This window comes from Mus caroli, unplaced genomic scaffold, assembly GCF_978045245.1.
Source record: "Mus caroli unplaced genomic scaffold, Mus_caroli_1 scaffold_11, whole genome shotgun sequence".
In the NCBI taxonomy this organism is placed as follows: domain Eukaryota; kingdom Metazoa; phylum Chordata; class Mammalia; order Rodentia; family Muridae; genus Mus; species Mus caroli.
The window spans coordinates 70,045,024-70,058,504 of record NW_028227266.1 but is presented as its reverse complement, the minus strand read 5'-3'; positions in this window follow the sequence as shown (position 1 = coordinate 70,058,504).

Below are 13,481 nucleotides of genomic sequence, written 5' to 3'. Positions count from 1 at the left end.
TTAAAATTGTGACTCATTTATTTATCTATTAAGTTGTATGAGATTCATATGTGTTTTGGATATTAATTCCTATCAGTTATGTAGCCTATATTTTCTGTAGGCTGCTGTTTTGGTTAGCTTTGATTGTCAACCTGACAAAAGAGTCATCTAAGAGGAGAAGCCTCATTTGAGGAATGGCCTGGTTCAGATTGACTTGTGGGCACATCTGTGAAACATTGTCTGAACTGACGTGGGAGGCTCCAGCCTACTAAGGGTGGCACTATTCCTCATGTAGATGGTTTGGGGCTACATAAGACAGCTAGGTAAGCACCAGCCAGTGAACAAGGCAGCAAGCAGTGTTCTCTCATGGTTCCTGCCTTGCGTGCCTGCTCTGACTTCCTTCAATAATGAATCGTGACCAGATGTGTACAGAAAACAAACTGCTTCCTCTGTAAACTGCTTTTGGGCAGGGTGTTTTTATCAGAATGAGATCAGGAAAGCTACCACGCCCTCCCTCCCTCTCTTCCATCAGGGTCTTGCTGTAATACCCAGCTATCCTCAAAGCTATGAACCTTCTGCCTCTAGCTCCCAAGTGCTGGCATGACAGGGATATGCCCCCATGCCTTGTGACTTTCTTCCTTAGCCACAGAAACCCATTCTAGTTTGATGTAGGGCCACTTGTTAACTTTTGTTCTTGTTATTAGTGCGTTTGGTATCAAATTAATAAGGCATATAACTGCCATGCTGAATATCAGAGAGTCATGTGCATGTGTGTGTGTGTGTACATTCATGCAGTCCAGAGGTTAACTTCATGTGTTGCTCTGCCGGTGCCATCTACCTCTTATTTTGAGACATTTCTCTTCATTGGCCTGGAATTCACAGATGAAGCCAGGCTGGCTAGACACTGAGTCCCAGGAATCTGCCTGTCTCTTCCTCCCCAGTTCTGGGGTTGCAAGCACGTGCGGCAATTCCCAACTGTTCTATGAGGGTTCTAGGATCAAACTCAGGACCTCATGTCTGCTGACTGAGTCTTTAGGCTTCAGGCTTTATGCTCAAATACAACCCATTTCAAGTTAATTTTTGTATACAGTATAAGACAAAGATCCAATTTCTTTTATGTGTAGATCTTAACTTTCCTTAATACCACATGTTAAGGAGACTATTTACCTCGCCAGGGGCTAGTTAATTGTATATGCATGCGATTTTTTTCTAGACTGTTAGTTCTGTTCTGTGATCACCTTCTGTGTGTACCTTTGCTTCTCGAAAATGTCTTGCTGATTTGATTTTTGATTACATAGTTTGTAATGAATTTAAAATCAAAGAGCGTGCTTCCTCTAATACATTCTTCTTCTAAACTGCTTTGATTATTCAGGGACCTAGTAGTTCCATGTAAATTTTAGAATTCTCTAATATCTCTAATAATTTCTATGAAAAGTATCATATAGAATTTGATAGGAATTTATTGACTCCACAGGCTGTTTTGGGTATAGGAACATTTCAGCAGCATTGACTCTTGTAATTCATGGCTATGGCTCCCTTGAATGTTTTCTTGTTTAACTTCTTTCATCTATATCTTACAGTTTCAGTGTCAAATTTTTACCTCCTTGGCTCAATTTATTTCTGAGTGCTTTTATTCTTTCTTAATATCATAGAAATACAAACGATCATAAGAGTGAAAATGTTTTTTTTTATTTGATAGCCAATATGTTTAGATACTTGATATATATAAGTTCTTACAGCCAATGAGAAAGTGTGGGTTTTTGCAACTGAGAAAAAGAAAGTCAGATGTGAGTGGCTATCAAAAACATAAAGATGGCTCACCGGGTAAGAGCACTGACTGCTCTTCCGAAGGTCCTGAGTTCAAATCCCAGCAACCACATGGTGGCTCACAACCACTCATAATGAGATTTGACACCCTCTTCTTGTATGTCTGAAGACAGCTACAGTGTACTTAATTATAACAATAAATAAATCTTTGGGCTGGAGCGGAGTGAGCGAGGCTGACCAGAGTGCGGTTGACAGGAGCAAGCAGAGGTCCTAAAAACTCAATTCCCAACAACCACATGAAGGCTCACAACCATCTGTACAGGTACAGTGTACTCATATACATAAAATAAATAAATCTTTAAAAGCAACCATAAAGATTAAATCCAGGAACAAAGGTCTTATCAGTCCCTACTTAGCCTGGGTGTCTTTGTTCATAGGATGTCAGTCAACTTTCTGTCGCTCTGACATAATACCTGAGGTAACACAGTTAATAAAGGAAAAGGTTGATTTGGGTTGATGCCTTCTAAGTTCTAGCCCATGGTTGTTTTTGGCCTATGGTGGCCCAGCATGTCATAGTGGGAGCATTTGGTAGAGTAGGGCTATTCACCTCATGGAGGGAGAGACAGAGAGAGAGAGAAGAGAGAGAGAGAGAGAGAGAGAGAGAGAGAGAGAGAGAGAGAGAGAGAGAGAGAGAGTTAATTCAAGGGTATACTCCAGAGACCCAACTTCCTTTGATTGGGTTCCACTTCTTTAAGGTTTCACCATTATCTCCCCAAAGCACTTCGAATATAGCATTAGTTGCCACCTTTTTACCACATCAATGTAAGGGGAGGTTCTGATACTAAAGCCTTGTTCTCCAATTGGTTCTTGATTTGTCAGTAAAGAAAGCTGGAGAGCCAGTTGCTGGGTGAAATGTACAGGCGGGGCTTCCGGGTCCCAGGAGGAAAATGGAGATTCAAGGAAGTGGAGTGGTTGGTTTTTTTTTTTTTTTTTTTTTTTTTCTGCTATGCTTGGAGGAAGAAGAACACAACAATCACGTAGGGTCTCAAGGAGAACTGGGGATGTGACCTCTCCTACAGGCGGGTGGTCAAGGATGTTTGACAGGGACTAGGCGGGACTAGTTGCTAAGTTTAGGGCAGGTAGGAGGAGAAGAGATAATAAATTGGTAAGGGCATGCCTTTCCAGGAGGGAGATATCTGTGCCCAGCAATTGTGCCAAGCCAAGAAGGCAAATTTTAAAGGTACCCTCTCCCTCTCCCTCTCCCCCTCCCCTCCCTCTCCCCCTCCCCCTCCCTCTCCCTCTCCCCTTCCCTCTCCCTCCCTCTCTCCCCCTCCCCCTCTCCCTTTCTCCCTCTCCCTCTCTCTCTCTGTGTTATCCATGGATTCAAGGAGCTAGTAGCGCAACCACCTCCTGGAGCAAAGGCAGGTAAACAAAAGGGCAGCTGGGAGGGGTTAGTAGCACGGCTGACCCCAGGCAAAGGTGGTAGTATTTTTAAAACTACACACAACACTTCTGTTCAAACAATAGTACCATCTAGGACACAATAATAGAAATAATCTTCCCTCTTATGGGGACTCTGTTCTATTCTGTTAGAATTACATGAGCTAACATGTGTAGCATATAGTCAATATGACTAATAATAACTGCTGACTTTATTAGTTAAGGTGCTCACAGTATTGTTTTAAGCTAAAAAAGAAAAGGAATGAAAGAAAGAAAAGAAAGACGCAGGACTGGAGAGATAAGTTTGTGGTCAAGAGCACATGCTGGTCTTACAGAGGACCTTAAGTCAGTTCTCAGCACCCACGTTAAGTAACTCCAGCTCCAGGGAATCTGATATCTTCTGGTCTCTGAAGGTACCTGCACTCATGTGCACAAGTTCACACACACACACACACACACACACACATACCGTAAAGAAAAATTCACAATGCACATGATTACTTTTTATTAAGACACAAATGCATGCGTACACCTGCAGATGCACATAGACAAAGAGGCAAGGGATGGTGTGGCTTTAGAGGGCATTGTCTTGGTTGTAGCCTTTGGAAAAATTCTTTTTCCTTCATACATTTTCATATTTTCCAGAATGTGTGTAATAACATACATTGATATACTAATCTTCAAGATGTTAGAAGTTCAAGTGCTCATTTTTTAATTAGTTGTGAATATTTCTTCCTGAAATAGCACATTCCAGCCATCCTGCCTCACAGCTCAGCAGACCAGGTGTCTTAGTCAGGGTTTCTATTCCTGCACAAACATCATGACCAAGAAGCAAGTTGGGGAGGAAAGGGTTTATTTGGCTTACACTTCCATGCTGCTGTTCATCACCAAAGGAAGTCAGGACTGGAACTCAAGCAGGTCAGAAAGCAGGAGCTGGTGCAGAGGCCATGGAGGGATGTTCTTTACTGGCTTGCTTCCCCTGGCTTGCTCAGCCTACTCTCTTATAGAACCCAAGACTACCAGCCCAGGGATGGTCCCACCCACAAGGGGCCTTTCCCCCTTGATCACTAATTGAGAAAATGCCTTACAGTTGGATCTCATGGAGGCATTTCCTCAACTGAAGCTCCTTGCTCTGTGATAACTCCAGCTGTGTCAAGTTGACACAAAAATAGCCAGTACACCAGGTCTAGAGCATTTCTTCCAGAATCCTTCCCCAAAGCCCTCAGAGCACCGGTGCATCCCAGCCTCTGCTAATCTGACTGCCTAAAAGTTTCTAGTTCCCCCTCCTCTGGACCATAACAGTTTCTAGCCCCACCCCCACCCCCCTGCCTCTGGACCGTAAGCTCTCAAGGGAACTGCACATCGTACTTGTTGGACCTGGAAGATAGTTGTCAGTTCAAAAGATCAGTCCAGGCTTCTATCTGAGATTCCTGCTGTTAGTTACAGTCTGATCACCCACACCCAAAACTCCTGCATGCTTTCTCTATCAGAATCCTTGTGTAACCTCCATCCAGATGCACAGTAAATGTTAAACGCCATGTCCTTTCCTGTCATGACCTCCCAGGCTTACCTCTGTGGTGTTCCTGTCCAATTTTGATATCTGCCCCATGACTTCCCTTTCGCAGAAGCCCTTTCCTTCTTCTCTTCCTTACCTGACCTTTGCCACCTATCATTTCTTTGCTGTCCTTGCTTCTTTCCCATGGCCCCTCTTTCTGAACTTCCTCTTCCTCCTCCTCCTCCTCCTCCTCCTCCTCCTTTTTTGACATGAAGGCAATGTCACATCATCTCCTCCTCTCCCTCTATCACCAAGAGCCTCTAATTAGAGGTAATTAATTAACTACTCAAGTCTGGTAAATTCTCTCTAAATATCATTTTCCTCCCTTACTCTTACTTTGCTAAAGTCCATATCACTCTAGTTTTGATCCCTGATTAATGCCATCATCTTGAAGTTGGTCCTACCTTGCTCCACTCCTGTATCTTTCCACTGTTCTCATCAAATGTCCATGTGTTGCCTGTTGCTCTTGAATAAAGGCTCAGTCATGTCTCCCTCAGTCCACTGAGACCAACGTTGTCAGCCATTTCCCAACACCTGAACCCTTCTTGGGTTTAAATAGTTCTTTCCTGCCAATCTGGTTTTGCTTCACCCTGGACTGCTCTTTCCCACCACTTCATATCTCCATAGAGAGCTCTGACCAAGTGTCCGCCCTCATTCTAAATATTATTCCTTGAGAATGGCTCAGTGGGTTAAGAGCTCTGGCAGCTGCTCTTCCTGAGGACCTGGGTTCAATGTTCAGCACTTGCATGGATAATCACAACTGTTTGTAACTCCAGTTTTAGGGGACCTGATGCCCTCTTCTGGTCTCCATGAGCAGTAGGCCTACATGTGATGTACAGACATACATGTAGGGAAAAGCCATCCCCACCCCACTTCCACCAATAACTGTTATTTCTCCCAGGGAGCCTTCCTCCGTATTGTGCCTCTGGGCTCTAGGTACTCAGGCTCTGTTCTATGTCACATCCTACTGCCCTAATAAATTAAGCCCTAAAGTCTCAGGAGCTCAGTCCAGTTATTTCCCATTCCGAGTACAGCCGGATGCATGCATGTCCCTTGCTCTCTCTCCTACTCATCATTCTCCAGCAGTGACTAGAGGTCCCAGCTGCCTCCATCCATCAGCCCTGTGCCCCAGAATTCTATTCTTCCAGTACCCAGCAGAGAGGAAGGCCTAGAGAACAGAGACCATCACCAGCCACCACCTCTTTTCCATTCCCACTGCTGAGAGGAACCACAGAGGAGGCTGGAGAATGTGGGGAAGCCTGACCCAGGGCCAGGGGGTCAGCACTGCTTTGTCAGCAGCTTCTCTGACCAGGTAACACCTGTTCCAGTTGGCTGAGAATGTCTGAGTGTTAATAATGAAAAGCCTCACGGCTCAGGAAAACTATCACTGCAGAAAAGCAAACTTGGCCACCATCTTCCTAGTCTCTTTCCTAATCACCTTTTAAAAGAACATTATTACACCCATCTGAGTACACAGAATGGAGGAATCCAGTAACCTCCAGGAAGTAGATACAAAATATAAGTATTGTCTGTGGATCCAGGGGAGTCAGGGACACGAGGGTGGGTGGATGGAGTTGTTCTCTTAAGGTTAGAAGCATGGAGCTTTGTGTATTCTCAAACTCAGAATAGTTTTAAGTACCAAGGTTTAGTCTGTTCGGGTCTTGAAGAAACATGGTCATTCTCTATAAAGCACTGGTTCAATGGCTTGCGCCCATCTGTGGGAAACGTTCTACTTCAATGCTATTCCAAGAGGCTTTCACTTAAGGATAATTTGGAGGAAGGACACCGACAGGACATCATACATGGAGTCACTGAGAGACCCACCCACCTCGATGCTCCCACCCAGCCAGGCAAGCCAGTTGGTATTGACACCCCAGCCCTCTGAGTTCAAAGCAAGAACTACCCCAGAGTTTCCACCATCCGAGGAGGACCTTGCTTTTCTCTTTTGAAGTGCTTCCTTTGAAGGTCAAGGTAGAGGGGCCATGTTGACTCAAGAAATCACTAGTGAAGGAGGTGGCCTCTGCTCCATCCCACATTTGTAATGTTCACATGAGGTTAAGAAAACAAATGGCTGCAACTGTCATGTGGGAGCCAGGCCCAGCCTTCTTTCCCAACAAGTCCCCAACACAGGGACAGTTCTCAAGGATCAGGTGGGACTCAGGCTAAGGAAAAAACCCTCCAAACCCATCACATTTCTGAGTTAATTTCAAGACTCTTTAGTTCTCTTTGTCATTCAGTACGAGCTAGAAGTCAGTTTTGGCTGCTGCTTGCCAATAGTACAGACTGGACTTGGAGGCAGAAGACCTGGATCCAAGTCTCCACTTCCTGTCCCTTATTTCTCTGGCAAATGTTGTAGCTAATTCTCTTTCCCCTGCCACTCAATAGTCCCTTCAAAGAGTTTGGTTTACATAACTACTGATCTCGAGGCAGAGTTCCAAGTAGCCTAGGTTGGCTGCAAACTTCCTATGGAGCCTGATGACCATACATTTTCATCCTCCTGCCTCTACCTTCGAATGCTATTGCCCTACCACTCCTGGTGGATGGAACCCAGGGCCATGGAGCCTTGAAGTTTCCAGGAAGCACACTACCAACTGCACTGCCTTCCCAGCCCCAGAGAATTTGTTAAAACAAGCTGAAGATGTTGGATGGCCTTTTGGAAATGGAGCCAGTGGGTGGGACCTGAAGCTGAACTTGATGAGGGAGATGACAAGGGAACTCAGCAAATTCAGAAAAATATCCAACTATACAGAAAACAGAATTTGAACATTGCAATGTGCATGCCTCTGTGTGTGTGTGTGTGTGTGTATGTGTGTACATGCATGCATGCATGTATGCCTGTGCATTTGGATGTGCATTTTAATTTTTCTGGTACCTAGGATATAGTAATTCCTGAGTTCAGTAATTAGAGAATAAGGGGTGTTTTCTTCATGCACACTCTACTCCATCCACACACTAGAACTGATGCCATCACAGATTGAATTTGGGCTTTTTCTGTCTTGAGCCAATGGATTGCCTGAAAAAGTAAAAAACAAAACAAACAAACAACCCAACCTGAAAACCAGGCAAACTCTAAGGAATTTTGACCAGCATTTTGTTTTGCAACTGATGCAGGTAGCATACCCTTCCACATCACCCTCTAACTAATTAGGTCACTCTGGGTATTTGGAATGGATGTTGCATATGCCAGCCACCAAATGGCCTGCTTCAGAGCCCCAAAGGGTCATCTGTTTGGATAAAGTCCCTCAGGCCTCTCTGTTGTTGTTTATCTCAAGTTCTGAGTCAGGAAGCTTCGTCCATCTTACTTCTGTCCCTGCAAGGAAATGCCACCCAGAGAGCAGGGAGATCAACAACAGAGGGTGCAAGACAGGCAGGAAAAACTGTGGTGCTTTGAAGGGGTAAGGGGAGGCACTTGGAGGGCTAAAAGAGTGACTTATATGACCTCGGTTAGGGTTTATGTGTAGCTATGAATCTGAATAAACACATACTATAAACACAGGTATAACTATGTATAAACCAAATCTATCTATCTATCTATCTATCTATCTATCTATCTATCTATCTATCATCCATATATCTATGATCTCTATCATATTATTTCTCTATCTATTATATCTGTCATACCAACAATCTATTATTTCTACCTATTTATCTATTATCTATTCTATTTATCATCTATCATATCTACTTTTCTATCATCTACCTACCTATTATCTATGTATCTATCACCTATGCCATCTAGCCCCATCATCTATATCATCTACTATCTATCATCCATCTACTTATTATCTATCTATCCACCTATCATCTATCTCTTGATTTATCATCTATTTGTATCTATCCATCATTATCTATCCCTATCACCAATCTCTATCATCTCTCATCTACCTTATATTCTATTACCTATCACCTATTTATGTCTATGTTTATTTATCTACCTACCTATCATCCATCTATTCTGTTTATCACCTACTTAAATTCCTCTATCTGATATATCTGGGGATTCTCCTATAAAGCTTATAATTTATGTTTTTGTAACTATCTTATTGTGGGGTAGAGGAGTCAGCTTTCTCTATATTTGTAGCATTCAGTACACTTCAAAGTACCTCACTAACTACTTATTACTAAAACTCTCTAGCAAGGATGACAATTAATACTCTTACGTGAGACTACGTGAATAAGCCTAGATCGTTTTGGGAGGTGGACCCTTTTTCTCACCAAGGAATCGACCAGCCCAAGCCAGACTGAATACCTCTCCAATCCCTTGGTGGTCTGGATCATAGAGGAGGGTCAAGAATGCCCTTTGTCCCCTTCCTCCAGATGTTCTCTTGGGAGGGAGGTGTGCTTGTCACCCGGCAGCCTTTCAGGCCACCATGTGAATGAAGGCCCCTGAAGAATTCTGAAGAAACTGTCAGGGGAGGATCACTGAAACCTAAGCATGGACTTGAGGCATGCCAGTGATGTGTCCACCATTTGGTTGCCTCGAGAAATGTTGGTTCAGCTGCTTTGGGAGGGATGGGAATGAGATCTGGGGACACAGGCCCAGAAGCCCAGGGTGTTTCTGGGGCATGATGTGAAGCTGTAGTTAAGTGGGGAGACTGAGGGGCAACTGTTTTGTGGGAGACCAGCACACAGGCATCTCAGCAATCTGGGAAGGCTAAGCCATGGATTCTGTTGCTAGGATGTAGTTACTCAGACTTTCAGTGGTAATAAGTATTTGCAAATTATTTGTGTTCCTTTGCTGTAGACTATTTCCCACACTGCAAGCAGAATTAAGCCAAGGAGTGTGTGTGTGTGTGTGTGTGTGTGTGTGTGTGTGTGTGTGTGTGTGTGTGTGAGAGAGAGAGAGAGAGAGAGAGAGAGAGAGAGAGAGAGAGAGAGAGAGAGAACTTTATCTGAATCCCCAGAGGGTCGGATGTTAAAAGATCCTTCCCCTCATTCTACTCTTCTGGATTATTTTTCATGTTTATGAAAGCTGGTGTTCTTTCAGAATGCTTTAATTACATTTATAAAGACATTCTTACATATGTTTCTTTAGCCATAAAGTGTGTATTTGTCTCTAGTGTTAAGACCCTCCATCTTCAGCCATTATCTTGTCACCAAACACATGCTCCTTGGTGAAGCACAAAACCCCCCTCCAGACCAGGAGGACCACTCACCTCCCCTCTTCCTCCCCACAGAGCCCCATCCCAGCCACGTCCTCACCTGAGTTGTTCTGCACAGAGACCTTCAGGTTGCCCTGTCTCCCTGGCTAATGTTTTTCTCATCCTTTAAGATTTGGCACAGGTACTGGTCTCCCAGTTGATCTCTACTCAGACCTTGCACCTCTCACGAAAGGCAGGGACACTCTGTGAACAGCATGGACAAAGAATCCTGAGCAGGGCTCATGACTCAGGCTCCAATACGACAATGTTAAGGGTGACGTGAACACAAATGATCCAACAGAGGCACACGATACCTCTTCCTGTGGGAAAGCTGGGGCAATTTATAATAATCATAGCAATTATAATCTAGTCTCAGGCTTAGAGTTTAAAAATACTTTTCTTAACTGTATTGTATCTGATGCCCAGCATAGGCCCTGAGAGTATAAACTACATCAAGGTCTTTTAGAGATAGATTCTAGAGAGAGCAGGTAACTTGTTCATAGACACACAACTAATGCAAGAGTCAGGGTCAAACTCCACATCCTTTGCTGTTTCATACATAAAAGGCCTTACAGGAAAGAGCCTTCAAGATAAACCACAGTGTGGGGAGGCATGTAACATGTACCAAGTTGAGACCTATCTTGAGCTTGCATCCCACACTGCTCCCATTCCCCTGGGCACACCCCTTGTCTGTCACCCATCTCTCTGGCACTGTGCTCAGAAACAGCTCTTGCTAATGAATTCTTCATGCCAAGCTTTGCGCTCAGTTTCACATATGAAAACAACCTTGTATGGCAGCTGTCACATTCCCCTGTGACAAAGGGCGGAGGTGGTGGTAACAGCATTAGCTGAGTAGCCCATGTAGCAGTCTCATAGAAAATCACAGCGCTGAGCTTCACATCCAGTTGTCCAAATCCTCCCACATTATAGTAATCAAAATCTAGACTTTGTATAGATTCTAATCATTGACTTGACTTCTTGATGGTCTTCAAAAACTGGCACCAAGGCTCTGTTGATATGAGAAAATCTTCAGTTCCATCCTCACCTTGGGCTATACATTGCCAGCCTGTGGCCAGGTTATGGTGGGAGCATGAACTTAAGCAAAATCATCCATCTTGTGATGGGAAGTTAAAGGGAGGAAGAGGAAGGGACCAGGATGCCACACTCCCCTATGAAGACATGTCCCCAATGATTAGGGACCTTGCACAAGGACATGGATCTCAAAGGGTCTGTTGCCCTCAGTAGTTTCAAACCTTCAGTACAGAGGGCTTTAGGGGGCTATCCAAGAGCCAAATCAAGTCAATGAGTGAATCAAGGGGCTGTCCTTTTTTAAGTGGGTTTTGCTGAAATTCAGCAAATAGAGGAGGAAAAAAAATCCCCATCCTTATTTATTATAGTGGCAGATGTATTTGGTACCCAGGAATGGTTTTAGTTAAAAGCAAACAGACCTTGCCGGGCATGGTGGCGCACGCCTTTAATCCCAGCACTTGGGAGGCAGAAGCAGGCGGATTTCTGAGTTCGAGGCCAGCCTGGGCTACAGAGTAAGTTCCAGGACAGCCAGGGCTACACAAACAAACAGACCAACAAACCCTGTGATTCCCACATGAAATAAAGCTAATGGCTTATCATCAGATACAAAGAGGACTCCAGTGAGAGCCATCATGCATAGACCGATACAACAAGGTCCAGAGAGTATCTGAGGGGGATTGAGGCAAAAGGCAAAATTCTAAGAAATATTTTGAATTTGGATGAGTAGAGGTTTGAAGGGTAAATAGCAGTAAAACCCACCAATGCAAAATTGTCATGAATAATGGTGGAAGGTTTTTGTCTCAGAAGGTGGAAGAATGAGTTCTTAATTCTGTCTCAAGAGAAGAAGCTTAAGGGAACACGGCAATCAGCTCAGAAAGAGACACTGGCCTATTTGGGGGTTTGAGCACGCTGAAATAAGTACATCAAATCAGAAGCAGAAGGAAATAGTGACGTCATAAACCCTGATGTGCTTAGGCTGCAGAGATGGCTCAGTGCTGAACAGCACTATCAGAAGGCCCAAGTTCAATTCCAGGCACCCACATGGCACTCACAACAACTTCCGAAGGATACAAGCCCTCTGCCTCTGCTAGCACCTGTGCTCATGCACGCACACACCCACATGCATGCACACACACAAACACACACATACATACATCCATGCACACACACAAACACACACACACATACATCCATGCACATACACAAACAGACACAAAACACAAACACACACACATCCATGTACATACACATCCATGCACACACACACACACATCCACTCACCCGTGCACATGCATGTACACATACACATCCATGCACACACACACACACATCCACTCACCCATGCACATGCATGTACACATACACATCCATGCACACACACACATCCACTCACCCGTGCACATGCATGTACACATACACATCCATGCACACACACACACACATACACTCACCCGTGCACATGCATGTACACATACACATCCATGCACACACACACATCCACTCACCCGTGCACATACATGTACACATACACATCCATGCACACACACACACATCCACTCACCCGTGCACATACATGTACACATACACATCAAGACAATCAAACAAAGCATCTTAAAAAGGAATGTATACACTACTGAAAAAATGAAATGTTTTGAATTTTTTACTTGACTGTAAAATATACACTGAGTAAAAGGATTAACTATTAAACACTGAAGTCATAATAAAATTAGAAGAAAATATAGGCAAACCCTTGGTTTTGATTTTGTTTTATTTGTTTTTCCTTTTTCTTTTGAAATTTCTTATGAAATTAATGTTGGTTATGAAAATAACCATTTGGATGAGATACATGCAAACAATTCTTGGTGTGCTCGAGAGAAGATTTTGCAGTCTGAAGGTAGACAGAAAGCATGTCTGAACAAAATAAAAAAAATTTATTATGCAAAAAACTTAAACATGGTATATAGAAAGAAACTAAGAGACAATCTCGAAAAAAACTGTTATAACAAATGGCATATGTTTAATGTCCTTAATCTGGTAAAAAAAAAATCTTAAAAAAAAAAATCAGAGTCACCAAAGAGAAATGATCTAAAGGAGAAAAAAAAAAAAAAACTTAAAAAAAAACCCACAGAGATGATGAAAGTCTTTTCAGCCTCATGAGCAATCCAAGAAACACAAAGCCAAGCAGCAGGGCACCATTTGAAATTTATCAATTGTCATGATTTAAAAAAAAAAAAAAAAGACAAAGCCTCCGTACTCACAAGATGCACAGGACTCAGGATCCTGTGACAGTCAGACAAATTCTGATGAGGCTGTGGGGTGGACTCTATCCTTCTGGGAAGCTAGTTGACAATACATACCCAGAACCTTGTATCTTTGTTTTCTCTGACACACAGTCCCACCTCTGACACTGTCCTCTTTATACACAGCTAGGAGACGACACAGATCTAAGACTGCAGTGTTAAAACCAGACCTACCCCAGGGGCCACGAATGGACCACAGAGAACTCAGGATCGACACGGTGGAATACTGTGCCGATAGATAGGCATCATCTTTGCAATAGAATAAAAACT